Raw genomic sequence first — 16,618 nt, 5'->3', positions numbered from 1 at the left:
TGTGTGACAGAAAGGAGGCAAAACATACGACATGGCATATATCCCTATTCCTGTTCAAATTAGCAACTAATTCACTGATTGTGTTAGTTACCCTTCCAATCAAAGTATGGGAGGAAGAGTGAAATGGCAAACTTTTTGGTTCACTTTTACCAAAATAAAGGCTGTATGAAAGAAGAAACTGTTACTGAACAGTTATGGAAGCAGTTTGGTTTTTTAACCAATGAATGCTGACCTACACTTACAGTATTTGAAACAGAGTTCAAAAAGTGTTTGCTGATGAAAGAATAGCTGTCAAAACCTTAATTATTTGAAATACTATATTTAAATATTTTATAATTGCTGTTATCTTTTATATACCTTACTTGAAGAAAACAGACCAAAAATGGACAGAAAGCAGCCAAGAAGGACGGTTGTTTTCTTAAGAGAAAGTGGGATTTTTGAATAGTCAGTGTAAAATTGCAATGACCTTATCTACAAGTATTACTTCTTGAGCTGTTTTCCAATGCAGAGGTTGTGTAAATTTACAGTTTCATTGGAAAAAGCCACAGATAAAATAGATTTCCATAGAAAAGGCTTTTTTTGTTGAGCTGGTGGATTATTCTATTTGCTTTGACTGAGCACTGGTTCGACATCTTTTCCTTCCACTCCTGGCAGATATGACTGATGGATGTTGGCAATGCTAGCAAGAACCCATTCCCTGAGGGATATGGAGGAGCGCCTATGAAACCTTACAGTTGGAACTAAATCTTCTTTAAATTAAGCTAGGAAAAATGGTTTAACTTCTGAAAGACCACCTTTTTCATGGAAAAACAAATAAGCCAAGCTAAACTTCAGGCTGCTAACTGGACATCAGTATTTCTGAAGGAAAAATAAAACAAGCTTGTGGGAAATTACATCAAGACTTTCTGATATCTTTCAATGTTTCTGAGCTACGAGGACTGGGGCAGGTGCAGCCTGTTGTAAAATATGCCAGGAGCCATGAACATGCGGAGACTTTGTATCCATACAATAAATCCTGGTTGCTGGCACCCCTTGGGCTAATACAAGAGCAGCAAGCTATTTGCAGCCCTGGTTGTCTCCCTTATGGCTTGTTATTCTACCTGTGGGTCCTGGCTTTGCATGTAGGGACTGGCACTTTTTGGCAGTGGCAACTGAGCCAGTTCAAGGCTGAGCTAGGGCTTTCCCAGAAGGGAGTTATGGAAAGAGGACATCCATCGGCTCAGTTTTGCACTTCCTGCCCTAGGCATGGGAGGAACCGACCCTCAGCTAACATCCCTCTCCTTGCAAGAGATCCCCTGGGATTGTATTTAGGGCATTCTACATTTGTGAAACACCAAGCCAGGTGCCTGTACTGCTGCAGCCAAACAAGCCCTGCACAAAGTGCAGTGAGAGGCATCAGTATCAGCCTCAGGGACGTACAGTACTTTCTGCACATCGTTCCTTCCACTATATTAATTGTCCTCTCTTCAAAGCAACAAATATAACTTTCTGCTGCAGACAGAAGAATTCCAGCAGAATGGTGTAGTGTATTCTGTAAAATCAATATTAATCATTTTCAAATTGTTTGCTTGTTGACTTTCTGAGGACAGAAAGAAATCCTTAGGGCAACTTAAGCACAGCACAAACAAAATGTTCAACAACAAGAAAATGTTTGGCTTTTGTTTTTTGGTTTTTTTTGCCTCTTGAATCTCACATTTGACCTTTAGAATACTCTTGTCATTTAATCTCACAAAGGGCCATAAAATGTGATGAATAACTAATATCTTACCCATAGTCATGCTTGTGTAGTATAATTCTGAAATTCTCTGTGAATTTCATTAATGCTGGTTTGAACATTTTATTACATTATTTTGTGATTTATGGACTATAGCTTATTTGCTGTGAACCATACAAATAGGAAGATAAAACCCTTCTTTATTTTTGTCCCCAATAGCAAGTCAGTAACAGAAAATAGAGTCCCGACATGCAATTTGGGCTGAATTATTACATTCTTTTCAATAGGTAAGCTGTTTTCATTTTACTGATCATCCTCAAAGTGTTATTTTTTTATCACAGTTCCCCTCATACTGCTTTTACACTGATGGTGTATTCATAACAGTGATTGGATTATAGGGAGAGAAGTACTTACCCCTGTTCTTCAATAACTTTCCTTTCGATGACTGTTTCAAAATGAATGCTACTGGAGACTTAAAGAAAACATAAGCCGTCTGAGATTTAATCAAACTATATAAACATTAAACTAATAATGGTTAAGAAATGTAAAGCACATTAATTATTGCTACTGAGTCTATCCTTCTCTCTGATGCAGGGATAAAATGTTGTACGTTTGCTATACTAGTTTTTTGAAAATATACAAGAGCAGCTATTGCATCACTTAGCCATAGGAAAACAACTTCACTGCCTTCTGTGCATCCCTCTGAAGGCTGATACACTCCTCAAGGGCAGTTTGTCTGAACAACAATTTCACTGGGATGGAAGAAGGTTTACTGTGAGTAAGGAAATTAATAGAGTAAACCTAAAAATGTTTTGTTTAATACGCCTTCATTTATATTTTGTGCAAATGGAAGGAGACTGGAAGATCTGAACAATTTTACAGAAAGAGAATACTAATACATATATTTTCCCCAGAGCACCATGTGGCTCTGATCTCAGAATCAGATTTCTAAACTACACTTTGTACTCAAATATAAACAGGAACTACCTCTGCCTTTCTTTTAGTCCTCAGCTTTTGAGACATTAGTGCATCTAGTTCTTTTTGTTCAGTCATGCTCTCTTCATCCATGCTGTGATATGTGAACAGACACATAAGCATGCACGTTATTCTCACACACAGGGATTTGAATTAGAGCTTATTTTGCAAGCCTATTTATCAGAAGTCACTACGATTTTTAATGTATTTTGATGGTCTATGGAATGACTTAATAAGCCCAAAAAGCCTATATTTTCAGAGTGTCATTGTATGAAGTATGATAAACCATATATATTATGCATGGATAAAGTATTTTTCTTCCGCTGGGCATTGTTTTTCAACAGCTACTTCTCACCAATTCACAGTTCTCTTGGATATGATTTCACTGGCAAGCCTGTTCTGTCCGGCACATCTGTGTAGAGGTGTTATCATGGGTAGAAGATGAAAATGTTTCAACAAAGTAATTGAGGAATAACATGAAGAGCTACTGGGCTCCTGTTTGCAAGGTTTTGGCCATATCCTGTATTTCTGCTTTTTAATCATTTCAAAGAGTACCTTTAACATGTATTGAAACAGAGAGATATATTCTTTTCAAAGCATGGAATTACTGGCTGCAGTTTTATAGCTCACGGCAAGCAACCTAGAGGCCTTATTAATACTTGATGAATCCCTCTCAATGTCTCAGCAGTGAAGAGAAGACAAACAACCTTGCTGGATGATTGATGCTGTGCCTACCAAGGAGGAACTTTAAAGCATGATTCTCTCTTATGAAATCTGTAGAAGAAATCCGGTCTGATCTAGTGTGATCCTGCAGTAGTGACAGTGTGAGCTGAGTGGAGATGGAACCTCTACCCTTTTGTACAAGGAAAGTGAGTCAACAAGTGGTTTAAGTCTGTAGCAAGGTTTTCAAACTTCATCTCTGTCTCCTCCCTACCCACAAGGCTCCCTAGATATCCATAGCACACTGCTCTTCGGGAATGTGTGTTTGCACACCTATGTCAGGCTGCACACGGAAACTTACATTATCACTACTTCGAAGTATTGTTTGCTCTCTGAAACATATAGTTGCAAAGAGTCTATTAATCCCCTTTTTCATTGTTTCTCTTCTTCAAATCATGGACTCCCTGTTTTCTGTGCAGCAGTTTTCCTTTTGTTCTGCTTCCTCTTGCTCCCTTCAGGTGTCCTGACATATATAACCTTTGTCAGATGAGACACATTGTTGAACTTACTGAGTAATCTCCTGTACGCCTGCTCAAGCCCTAAAAATCAGCCTTGAGAGATCCTTACCTAAGCATGACGCCATATGGGCAGAGAATCTTTCACTTTTCCTGCAGTTTGATGGTCCACAGGAAATTGCAATGTTCTGCAGTCTTTTACTGGAGTAGGGCCACCAAATGGGTGAAGTGAACAAACCTGTATTTGATTCCAAATGAAATTTTCAGTCACATGGACATCGCAAAGAATCCCTCACATCAAAAAGGATCCCTAAACTGCACATGAACTCCTGAAACTACAGTAGCCAAATTGCAATGCTGCAGTGTGCCAAGTCTGCCTCAAAAGGGATGATAGTAGTATATATTTAAAAGTATGGCCACTTTAACTTCTACAGGACTATTCAACATCACACAACAGCTTCACTAAAATGCAATTTAATTTCGATTAATACATCTGGGTCCGTAAATTTGCCTTTTACTTATTTCATTTTGTTTTTGTAATGGCAACATACTTAAGCCAAAGGGAAAAAAAAAAAGATTCTACTCCAGGGCATAATGAATTATTGATTAAGGCAGCTAGAGCAGTATGAATCCTTATAGGAAGCCAAAAGTAAATCAGTAAATGAAAGGGTTTTAAATATATACTTAGAAAAAGGAATTTTGGCAAATACTGAAATGAATATTATACAGAAAATTTTCAAACCGTCTGAATTGCTAATCCTAGCTGTCCAGTCAGTCCATGATTTAAATAAATTGCAGTTTAGAGTGAATTATGCGGGAAAATGAATCCAATAAAGAAAACAGCTTGTAGAAGAGCTAACACTGAAAATGTGGCAGCATTTAAATCCTGATCATGTGAAAACATTTGTTATACAGATCAGACAAAAGACTTGTGAAGAATGGAAGGACTGAAATGCTTTTCCTCAATTTTCCTCAATAATAGCATAAAATGAATGTCCACTGAAAGTGCTAGTACATGGAGAGTTCATACCAGAAAAATGAGAGATTGTCATTTATCAGGTCTCAAAGGCAATATATTGGGATAAAGTGATGTAAAATCAAGAAAAAAAATCAAAGAAAAGAAAAAAACCTCAAAAATCCCCTACAAGAAACCACTTAATTCATCTGCCTTATGGCCAAACTCTAAGGGAAATTTGTCTCAAGACAGTGTGAAGGCCATAATTCAATTATTTTCTTTTTGCCCTCTTACAGCAGAAACTATACACCAAGATCCTTCTGCTTGGATAAAGTGAAATCTCCAATTCTGTACACAGAGAAATAGGGAAATACTGATATTCCAGCTAGTAATCATATTCAAAAAACATCAATATGACATTTATTTATTTTTTTTTTCAAATAGAGAACAAGAAACATATAAAAACACACAGATTTGTTAATTTTTTTCTATATGGTCATTACAAAATTAGGTTCAACAAAATTGTTTATAATTTGTAAGGAATACTCTGGAGGACTTTAAGTTAAACTGAACTGTGAACTCTTATTTCTTAGTATTTTATTGGCATAATTAGTGTGTGCAGCCTTTTAGAAGAAATGTCTTCTCAGACAGAAATTTTCCATGGATAAAATTGTTTCTCAATCACAATACTTAAAGCACTGTCAAAATCATACAGGGACCATTGAAAATGAATGTCTATTCAAGAGGCTCCATGAAGACTATTAGAACTACCAGGAATCTGTAAGCAAATCATTATTGTGCCATGATATCTTTTAAGATTAAATGTGTTTCTACTCTGAAATGGATTCTGTCAAATAGCATTTTAGCATTATGTGCACTCTGAAACTCAACACTTTTCTAGTTCTTGGATTTATATATACACTAGAAGGATATATGTTTCTTCTGACTTCAAGTGAAAATTCTTCAGTGGGATATGAATTTCAGTTTAATTTTTTTCACCTTTTGAAAACTACAAGTGAGGAAACCTGTGGAGGATGTTGCAGTCATAAGGAAATTGGATGGAAAGTAATCAAATAAGATGAAGTGCCAAACAAAAAAGAATCAAAATGAAATGTTATGCTGGAAGAAAATGAAGGGCAAAATATTTTATCTTCAAGCCTGGGAAAAAATCCTCTTATTTTAGAAGGTGTTAGACCTGAATCTTGGTCCAAAATGTGGTCAACTGTTTTCTTCAGAACTGGTGGCTCAAAAACTTAGCTTCTCACACCCTTACATATTTCTTGTTAGCGCCAATCAACATTTTCCTAATACAACAAAATTAACATGTCATTTCCTCTTTGTTCTGCTTGAAGTTTTTGTTTTTCAGAAAAGAGTTCTTTAAAGGCCATATTTTTTCTTCAGTGAGAGACCAACTTATGCATAATGTTTGTAACTTTTGGGTTTATCTTCTAAGCTTTAATGAAATAATTATTGCCTTTAGGAAAACACAACATAGTTAAATTCCCTTTGCATAGATAAGAGTGAAATAAGCATCCCTAGGGGTCATGAACAAATTAATAAAAGTGAAGCAACAACAAAACATTGCTCTGTTTGTGAATGAAGTGAATTTTATTTAGCATAGATGAGAAATAAGCAGAAGGAAATTTAATGATGTAAAAAACCACTTATCTCCAAGAATGCAACTGTAGCAATAAGGAAACAACATTTTAAAAGTTAAAACATGGTTCTGCCTTACATCTTTATATATCAAGTTTAAATGATAATCCACAGCATTAAATCCGATATTAACTATGATAGATAAGATACAATACATGTACGAGAATCACACTATAAATCCTCTCAAATTAAATTCTGAGAATGAAATCAATAAAAGGCAAGAAGACATTATTATAAGCTGTAAAATTAAAGGATAGGAAGCTATTCACCACATGTATAAGAGAAATAATGTAAAGAATATCCCTATAAATCAGTGTTATGAACTGTCAAGTATCTGAAACAATCCCCTGATATTTTTGAGAGTTTCTAGAAGGAGCTATGTGAAATATTTTGCCATTGAAATAGGGCTAATTAATAGATATTTTAATTTGAAAAACATTTTATATTTTACCCAAGCAGCTTACCAGTTTTTCTTTAAAAATGCTGTTTCTGCCCCTTGGTTTGTGGTAAGGATGTTTATTTCCCACACTCTGAGTTATGTGCTAGGGGCATAAAATTGAAGTATAGTTCTTTTTTAGCACTCTTATATGCAAAAGTGTTGTTTGGCTTACATATTATTTTCCATAGTGCTGGACAATGCTTCCAGAGCTGCTGCTGCTTCTTCTTCTTCATCTTCTTCTTCTTCTTCTTTCTTCTTCTTCTTTCTTCTTCTTCTTTCTTCTTCTTCTTTCTTCTTCTTCTTTCTTCTTCTTCTTTCTTCTTCTTCTTTCTTCTTCTTCTTTCTTCTTCTTCTTTCTTCTTCTTCTTTCTTCTTCTTCTTTCTTCTTCTTCTTTCTTCTTCTTCTTTCTTCTTCTTCTTTCTTCTTCTTCTTTCTTCTTCCCATTCCCTAACTTGAAAGATGTGTCTGCCTGTGTGTTAATCAGCAGCAGAAATCACTGTCAGCATCCACCTGACCCCATGAAAGGCCCTGGTGGCTGTTTGGGGGCAGCTGTTGAGCTGGGGGTACCACCAGCCTGGGGTATCCAGTCTCAAGGCAGCCCATGAGCTGTGGGTGTTCTGGCTGTGTCCTACAGCAGATAATCAGGAGGGAAGCAAGGAGACATCTGCTCCAGCAAGCTTTGGGTCATTTGGTTTCCATTCCTCACCCCATGGAGCTTTAGGTAAATTAATTTCTCTAAGGTCATGAAGTGATGGTGTGTGCTGGTTTCGCAGTATTTGATATTTATCAAGAAGGAAGAAATGGTGACAGACCAAGGATGTAACAGAGAGAGTCACGTGGGAAAAAGTGCAGATTTCACAAAGAAAGTCATCATCCTCGCAAAATTTCTTCTGCCTCATGATCAGCTGGTAAATCACAGCACTCCTCTGCAGGGAAAGCTTTATTAATGAGGAAATTTTTGAAATTTATGGAGCTTTCTAGTAAAAGTCTTCACACTTACCAGTAGGAAAGGATTTTTGAGAGGTTATGTTGTTCATTCTCTCCATTTATATTTTGGGATGTACCAATATTTGCCACTTTTGAGAAGTTCTGCTAGTTGCCTTAAGCAATCATCCACATAGCATGTGTATAAGTGGATTTCCTGGGAAGGTGGATCTTCTTGGGAATGCACAGAGCATGCAAGCATGGGAAGCACCCTCACTTTTTCAGATCAAGGCAGAAGCTTCAATTTGTACCTGCCTGTTGCAGTCCACAACTTCAGAATCTCGTCCAGGGAAGCAGCAGGATTCTGGGGACCAGCATGAAACACCAAGACGGGCTCCCGGTTCATGAAACCATTTATTCAGCATGGGAACAAACTCAGATCCAGAACAGAGAGCCCCGAACAGAGGCCGGAAAGGGGTTTTTGAGGGACAGAACTTTTGAGGGTTTCCACCCTTGAGGGTGGAGTTCAGGGTCAGGGACCAGTAGAAACACACCAAGGGAGAACCCCACCAGGGACTCAAACTCAATCAGAACACCTGGGTCGCCCTTCACAAGGGGCCTGGAGTGGGACACTGCAACTCTTTGTCTCCCCCGAGCCACGTTGCAACACCTGCCTAGCCAGGTTTCACTTATTAGAGCACTAAAGAAGGAGAATGGTAGATTTTTATTAACAGTTGCTTTCTACTCGATACTGTGGACAGATGAATGGCAAATTCTACTTGCCAGAAGCAATCTCTGTGCCCAGCAAGTACATAGCCATGATACATGTCTGGGGGACAAAAGACAACCCTTCTAGTGCCTTTCTTCCAAACAGTATCTTTAGTCTCCATTCACAGAACCAAGTAGCCCATGTAAGGGAGACATTCATATTTATTTAGGAACTGCCAGTGAAACCAGAGCTGTGCTTTCACTTCTCAGTTTTCAGTTGCTCTTTTCTGAACAGGTTGCTTCTTTAGTTCCAAATCAACAAGTCCCAGAACACATTTTCACTCAGTGTGCCTTTGGAGTTCTGCTTCTATGTTTGTCAGGCAGGGTTATCTTATGGGAAACTATATGTAATTTATGTCTGCTAACACTCTTAATACCAAAAACGTTCTCTGTTCTTATAAATAAGTTGTATTCCTGAAGTTATTATATTCCTAGGATTGGAAAGTATTAGTCTCTCTTTTACTATCAATGGAAAAATGTCCTTGATTTTCCATTTTCCAAGTTCCCAACTTGCCTCTGCTCCTGGTCTCTCACTCAGCTGCAGTTAATTGCTGCCAGTTACACAGTCAAGAATAAAGGGATGATTTCCCCATGTCAAAAACTTATGAACCAAAAACCATAAAATATGAGCAGAATGAGCAGCTTCTACGATACTGGATCGTCAGAAAAAAAAAAAAAAAAAAAAAAAGGCTGATTATTTTTGCAGCTTACCTCTATGCCCAGTGCCTTGAGTACCCTGCACTGCCACTTCCATCTCTTCTCCCGACCCTTGATTCCTCCCATTGCAGTGTTGGGTCTGTCACTGGTAATTACCCATCATTTGAGCACTGACAGATAACTACAAGCAAAGGACACCTGATGTGTCATTGTGCTTGCTGATGAAACGTGGTGGTGTTGTACATATCACGAAACTGCCAGATAAAGTCCAGACAGCTTGTTCAGTGCTAAGAATGTTAGAGAGTTGAATGTGAATAAAAGAGGGAAACACAATTTAAAAGGGCACTATTAATTATTCAAGGATTTGTTTATTTTTTTATTTTTTTTTTTACTGATGAAAGCATTGTAAAATTATTTTCTTTCCTATTTTGGAAGAAATCATGGGAAACACAAATTCAGACCTGTTCTTCAGAAGTTTTGGGAAGCTAATTAACCAGATAATGAGTAGGAATCATAACACATACTTTCCCTGACCCAGTACGTCTAAGGAATACAAAAACCAAGGTCAGAACAAATCATACAGGCACTATAGATTAAATAATTAATATTTCTGATGCAACATCTATCTTTTTGCAATTATTTTTAAAAAGGGGGTTAATTTGTTGACTGCATCAATCCATTAATCATTTATTGCATTTTAATTTTAATTGCATCCTCCAAAACACCAAGTGAAAATATACATATATATTCCTATTATTCTACTCTAAGTTCCCAAATATTTCTCATATTTCTTCTCTTTAGCTGATAACATTATGGAATGCTTTATTGATTGTGGCTTGCCATCATTTTCATAAAAGCATAATCCTATTGATGTCATAACTTATTTCTGAGGTTGTTAGACATCATGCCATGGATTAGAAAGGTCTTTAATTTAAGTAGCAAGAACACAGACAGCCATAAAAACCTCAAAACAGCAAATCTAACTTAATTTGTTGTGACAGAAAGTGAAGATGAAGGAATTAAAACTGCAATGACTCTAATTTGAATTGTTGTAAATGTTCAGGCTTATGTGAGTTGAATTTGAATTACATAAAATCAAATTAATTTCTTTCATAGTCTTTTCTGAGAATCGTAACTTCACTCACTATATTTAAGCAGTTTGGTGAAAAGGCTGGGGTAATAACAGAGAATTTGAAAAATCAAACCAGAAAGCAGATATAACTTAAGAGAAATACAATTTCTTTGTTGATTAAGTTATTGGTAAATAAATCTTGCAGAGTCATTCAGCCACTCATACCAGGAACACTAAATATCTCCCTCTAAGACCTTATAGGGTAGAGATCTCCTGGTTTAGCACCAATGCATTGCACTGGTAGAGGTGATACACAGATCTGCCATAGCAAACACAGCCTCAGTTTTCTGCAGAGCTTGTCTGTGAAGTAATTTCAAATCAGGTCTTGCAGTACATCAGACAGCTTTATTGCTAAGCATAGATTGTTGAAATTGTCTTTATATCTGATGCAGCTGGCACACTGAGCAGTAGAAAAAAGAAAGACGAGATAAAAAAAATGAGCGTCTTTCTTTAAAGTAAAAACTTTATAGCTCACTTCTGCATTTCAGGAAAAACTCACAGTATGAGCTGATAAACCCTCTGGAGTGTTTATGAATATGTGTACAATTTGCTGCAGGGGGAGAAAGGATTGGCAGGAGTGCTGCAGTTGTGATCCCATTTGTTTCTCTTCACTAGCAATTGGAAGCTTTAAAGAGAGCTCTTTTATTTTCGCTCTGGGTATCTGCTCACATGACTCAGGTGAATATATGGGGCTGAGGATTTGTGTTAGGTTGATATGGTGTTTGCTGATTGTGGATAACCATGAACAAAAAGGAAGAGCTATCTTTAAAAAGATGAGTGGTAATGTTGTCTAATAAAAACAAGATCCCTCTCTTTTTCATCCCATTACCTTTGCTTTCTACAACAGTGAAGGTGTAAAGATGAAGATTATCTTACAGAATGAAGCAAACAAACTATAAATGTAAATATTGCAAATAGTGGAAAGCATTGTTACTCAATAAAGAAGAGAATAAGCAGGAATAAGTAGATCAGGGAAGAGTCAGCTGCTGAACCTGTTTATATTTTGAATCCTCACCTACAGCACAGGTATCTCCTCCCAGCTCGGTCACCTCAATGCCTCATATGGTCAAAGGTTAGTCTGATTATTTCTCTCCATTGACTATAAGGACAATGTAACCTTAATTATGAAAACTCTGAATTACTGTAGGTGACAATCACCCATTAGCTCTTTAATAACATCTATAACTAATGAAAGAAATCCTGCTCACAGTGAGTAGAAATTTGATTATGTCTTTACTTAACAGCATATAGCAGGCATATTTATAAAAACATCATTTTCTGGTATCACAGTTAAGTCATACTTAACATTTGGATTCACTTGGTTTCCAGTATAATAAAAATTATTGTAACAAACTCTGGCATGCATGTGGTATTAACCTCTATCCCCAAAGGTGCTCTGTCATCCAGCAATAGTGGAAATTTACTTAACATTTAAAATAAGATAGGCCCAAGTAAATCTGTACTGAATTATAAACTGTAATATACAACATCACAAGGCAATTTCCATGCTTTCAAGGAAAAGAGAAATCTTAATTTCCTAATTCATTACATACTGCTGCACTCCAGCTGATACACATGTTCCTGAAATTACTCCATGTTTATCTTTAGTGGTCGAATGCTTCATAAGAAATCTTGATGGAAACCAGCTCACTGTGCTGCTTGAACTTTCCTAACTTTTCATTTTTCCCTTCCAAAATCTTCACCTTTTGCCCTATACTCTTCAAAGGTTTTCCCACTCCTTGTAGTTCATCAGAATGGATAATTAATGTAAGTGAAAGGCTACGTTAACATAACAACAGGTAAACAAGAGTGGCATCCCACACCTAAGGGAAAGAGCACCCAAAATTCATAGATGCCTGTCATGGAGTTACTTTACCTTTAAGGAAAGTTGGAGTAACTGGGGACTGCCTGCAGTCTTTCTCATGACCAATTATCGGTCATTGCTGAGAATTGACAGCAGTTTTAGCCATTGAAAAGTGAGATCAACTTGTGAACCCCACCTTAAAGTGTACAACCAGAACTCTCTTGTTCTCTTTGTTGTCTGGCTGTGAAAGGTAGCAGAGCTTCGGCCTCTTGCTCTCTGCCCAGCGACGTGGCTGGGCGGGGGCCGGGCTGGGCCTGCCGTTCTCCCGGCCGGGAGATGGGGCCTGCGGGAGCTTGCCCTGAGCCAAGCCGGGCCAGGCCGGTTCCTGGCTTGGCTGCAGGTTTTGCTGTGATGGAATTTACCAGAAAACTGCCGAGTAAAGAAGGAGAAGAGCTCTAAGCCTGCTGCAAGCAGAGACGGTGACCATGCTCTCCAGAGCAGCTATGAGGAACTTTTCATCGCAGACAGCTCCAGCTCCTGTTCAGCAGAGATCACCGAACTATCTACAAAAGCTTGGGCAAGATTTTAACTCTTTCTTATCCAGATGAGACTTGCGGATTAATCTTTTTATCCAGAGAGAGAAAAGGAGAGTGATCAACATGAAAAGAGACTTTATAAACTACTAGTGGCAAGAAAGAAAAGAAACTTCAAGAAAGGTAGAGAATTAAGAAGATGCTTTAATTAAGCTGAAATATCTTTCTGTTAAAACTATGGGGATGGACAATGAAGTCCTGAAAATAACTCCTTTAATTCATGATGGAGTATGGGGAGGAATAGAGTGTTCAAAGTGTAAATTTGAGAAAAAGTAGAGTAATTATGGCATAGTGAAGTGCTGAGTGATTTGAAGCCTTGAGAGGCAATGAGAAAACTGTTTTCTAGTGAAACTCACAGAAACAGATAAAGAATACTTTTTACCTTTGACTAACTTATCCTTAAAAATGCTATCCCTAAACATCATGACCCATAACACATTTCAGAGTGATGTGGAATGGGAGGGGTGGGCTTTGATAACAGCAGCTCTGGGCAGCTGATATCAAAGAAACAGAAAACTATAACAAAAATAGCTTTCTTGTGAGAAACTCCATAAATTAACAGAAAGGAACTTCTGTTTCTTTACAGAAACTGATGAAAAGACTGTAGAAAGAATTGAGATTGTTTAAACCATCAAAAATTATAAAGATTTTGTCTCTGTTGTCATGTGAACAAAGGAATAGTGGGCAGTAAGAAATGAAAAGGTTTTTCTAGAAATTTATTCTGGTGTTCTTATTCTTGTAGTTTGTCAATAAACTTTCTTGATTCCTTTTAAGTTTTATGCCTGGTTTGCTCTTGTTTTAATCCATATCTCACAGCAAGAAATAAGTAATTCTTTTTTCCCCCTTCTTGTTAATTACTGGTTTAAAACCAGAACAATGCCCATGGTTGAAAAGGAATGACAAAAGTCAGAGGGTCCACAAAAACTTGGAAAATTTTATTAGTAAAGTAAACACTTGGCATGGAAATTGGTATAAGTTAGTCCCTTATCTTCCAGTATAAACACACTTCAGAGGATTTTGAATGAGGGGAAGCATGAAAGAGAAGAAAGAAGGAGGGAGGGAGGGAGGAAGGAAGAAAGGAAGGAAGAAAGGAAGGAGCTGGAGTGTTCAGAGTCCTGGAAAAAATCCTTGGGCTTTGTGGGGCTACTTTTTTATTTATAAGCTTCCCCATCCTGTCCCAGAAAACGGCTGCCCTTACCTCTGTTTAACCCCCTTTTTCAGCCAGATCCTGTTCTTCCTCATAGTGTGTTGCTACCAACAATACTTGTTTGGCTCCACAGCTATCCAGCTGTCAATGTTTGAGACACACACTTTTGCTCCGTTTTTCCTAGGCTTCTATGAGGAAGTAGATGGTTCAGCTTGGCCTTCTCTGTACAATATTGCACAGTTAGAGATACAGAGATATACCTTCCAGCCTGCTAACCTAAAAACTTTTCCTTAGCATTGAAGGAAAGCAGTAGTTCCTGTGACAAATACAGTTTGCTATCAGTTTTATCAGAATCATTCATGACTGTACAAAGCAGAATCCTGCACCACGTCACCATATTTGAGGTATGTCTCTGCAGCTTCCTAGTTTGTGGAGTTACTTTCAGGATCCAGCTCAAAGCATTGCTGGTGAATAAAACAATCTAAGCTCCTCTTCAAGTTTATTCTGAACTGTTTCAAGTATAGGAATGCTTGCAAGTGCTTATCTTCAGTATTTTAGATGCACCTCTCTCTCCAGCAGCAGTATAACCTTAATTGACAGCACCTGCCTATTGTTCATGCTGCCATGATGACACAGCAGTTACAGAAATTAGTAAAATGTGATCATCTCCCTCTATTCTACATTTTCCTTTTCCTTGTTGCTCTTACTCTCTGACATAAGTGTACCACATTTTTTCCTGTAGTGGTTTGTTTTGCTGCACTTGAGTACCAGACAGGATATACCCAGTGACTTCCATCGAGACCCACCCTGGATAAGTGTGCCATGTACTCCAGCACCTGAACTCTAGGGAAAATGCTGATGAATATTTATTTTGTTTTCCAGTTACTTAGCTAAACAGTTGTCTAGCCAAATCACACATCTATATTTTTCTCCCTCATTTCTGAAGGAGTTTCGTTAGAATAAAGGATGTGCTAGAATGCCTCTCTTCAACGGAGATTGAAACTTTTCCTTATATCTATCAAAAATGTAAGCTATTATGAAAAGTCTGGAATCAGGTTTGGGTTTTTGTTTTTGTTTTTTTTTTTTTTAAATATGTATATAATTATTATAAGCATAAAAAGAATTGAAAGAGTGTGTCATAAAACCTGGAATAGCTGCTAAAACTATTTTTTCCCTGTTTCATTCCATTTACTTGAATTAGCTAACAAAGAATCCAAGTGCAGTTTCATTAAAATAATAATTTTGAGAACAAATTCTCAAAACACCCTTTTTTTTTAAACTCTTTTTTTCATTTCAAAATTACATTTTGATGTTTCCATGCTATATGTTGATTCGCTTTTTCCACTGCAAAACTATGGCAGCTACAGAGAGACAAAAAAATAAAGTAGTGGAAGCAGATAATCTGCATATGTGACACTGAGAAGGCTAACAGTAGAAACTCACTATTTTCCACAGTTTGCAGTCACTTGTCAAACTCCAGTTGTCTTTCTTAAGGACCTAATGTTAACTATTCTCAGAATAGGCCTAAGGCTTCTGTTTTTCTATTACATTTGATCATTCTAATCCTGGTTCTTCCTGGCCTCAGCAGATAATGGCTGTGGCTCTCCCCTGTAACTTCAAATAAAGACACGTGACTCAAAGCTGGAGGTTAATATACTCACAGGGAGAGTCTGATATCCTACCTTTGGGATGATGTCTGTCTCCATCCCGTGCAGTGAACACTTAACACAGCGCAAAAACAGTATCAGCAGCAGGAAGTAGAGACAGTCTCTACCTTTTTACTCCACCAGGTGAAAGCCCCAGGTATCAGATTTTAGAATTTTCCATCTTTAAATGACACCACTAATTTTGCATTGTTTTCTATCCAGAAGCAGAATTTTTGCAGGAGTCATACCAACTGCCTTTCAACTTTTCACCAGTTTTCAAGGATTAACCAATTCTAAACTGCTATCTACTCCCTGACAGCAACGTGCATTTTGATGCTTCCACTCTGGTTCTGTCTTTCAAAAAACATTTATTTTACCATCTCAGTACTAAAAGTCTGCAGCACGATTGCCAGGTAGTTACAGGACTTAAGTAATCTGAAAATTTAGCATCTTGATTGATCTGTAGGATGTAACATGACAGACAACATCTAAAGTAATAGTTAAAGTTTCACAGCTTGACAATGTCAGGTACTGGTGATTTGAAAAAGCCAGTAGTGTCCTCAGTGTTGATTCACCCATGAACACAGCAATGATGTGACAGACTGACACTAAAAAAATGATTTGATGTAAAGCAGCAGGACTTTCTAAAAAAATACAGAAAAAGAAAAGTGGAGATCATGATGTGGTGGGAAACAGAACACAAAATCTCACAGTTCCCTAAAAGGGATCTTGACATGCCACCATTTTTCAAGACATGGAGCCCAGTGAGGAGCAAAAGATGACTCTCTACCACACAGTAAACTATTTCTTCTAAGCTAATGTGACCTCTATGATTGCATACTACACAGGTGAAAGAAAATGTTTTGATTACAGATATTTTCAAAAAATATAATTTTTAAATAGATATACTCAGAAAATAGATGTCAGAATTAATGCTGCTGTTAAAACTTCCTAGTATAGGCATGGCCTCAGATTGTTTACTGACTTTCCCTTACTATTTCTGCACTATTTCCTTTTTTTTTTTTCTGAAAG

Source organism: Poecile atricapillus, chromosome 1, assembly GCF_030490865.1.
Source record: "Poecile atricapillus isolate bPoeAtr1 chromosome 1, bPoeAtr1.hap1, whole genome shotgun sequence".
NCBI classification, from domain to species: Eukaryota; Metazoa; Chordata; class Aves; order Passeriformes; family Paridae; genus Poecile; species Poecile atricapillus.
The sequence above is the reverse complement of the archived record's forward strand: the minus strand, read 5'-3'. Positions refer to the sequence as shown.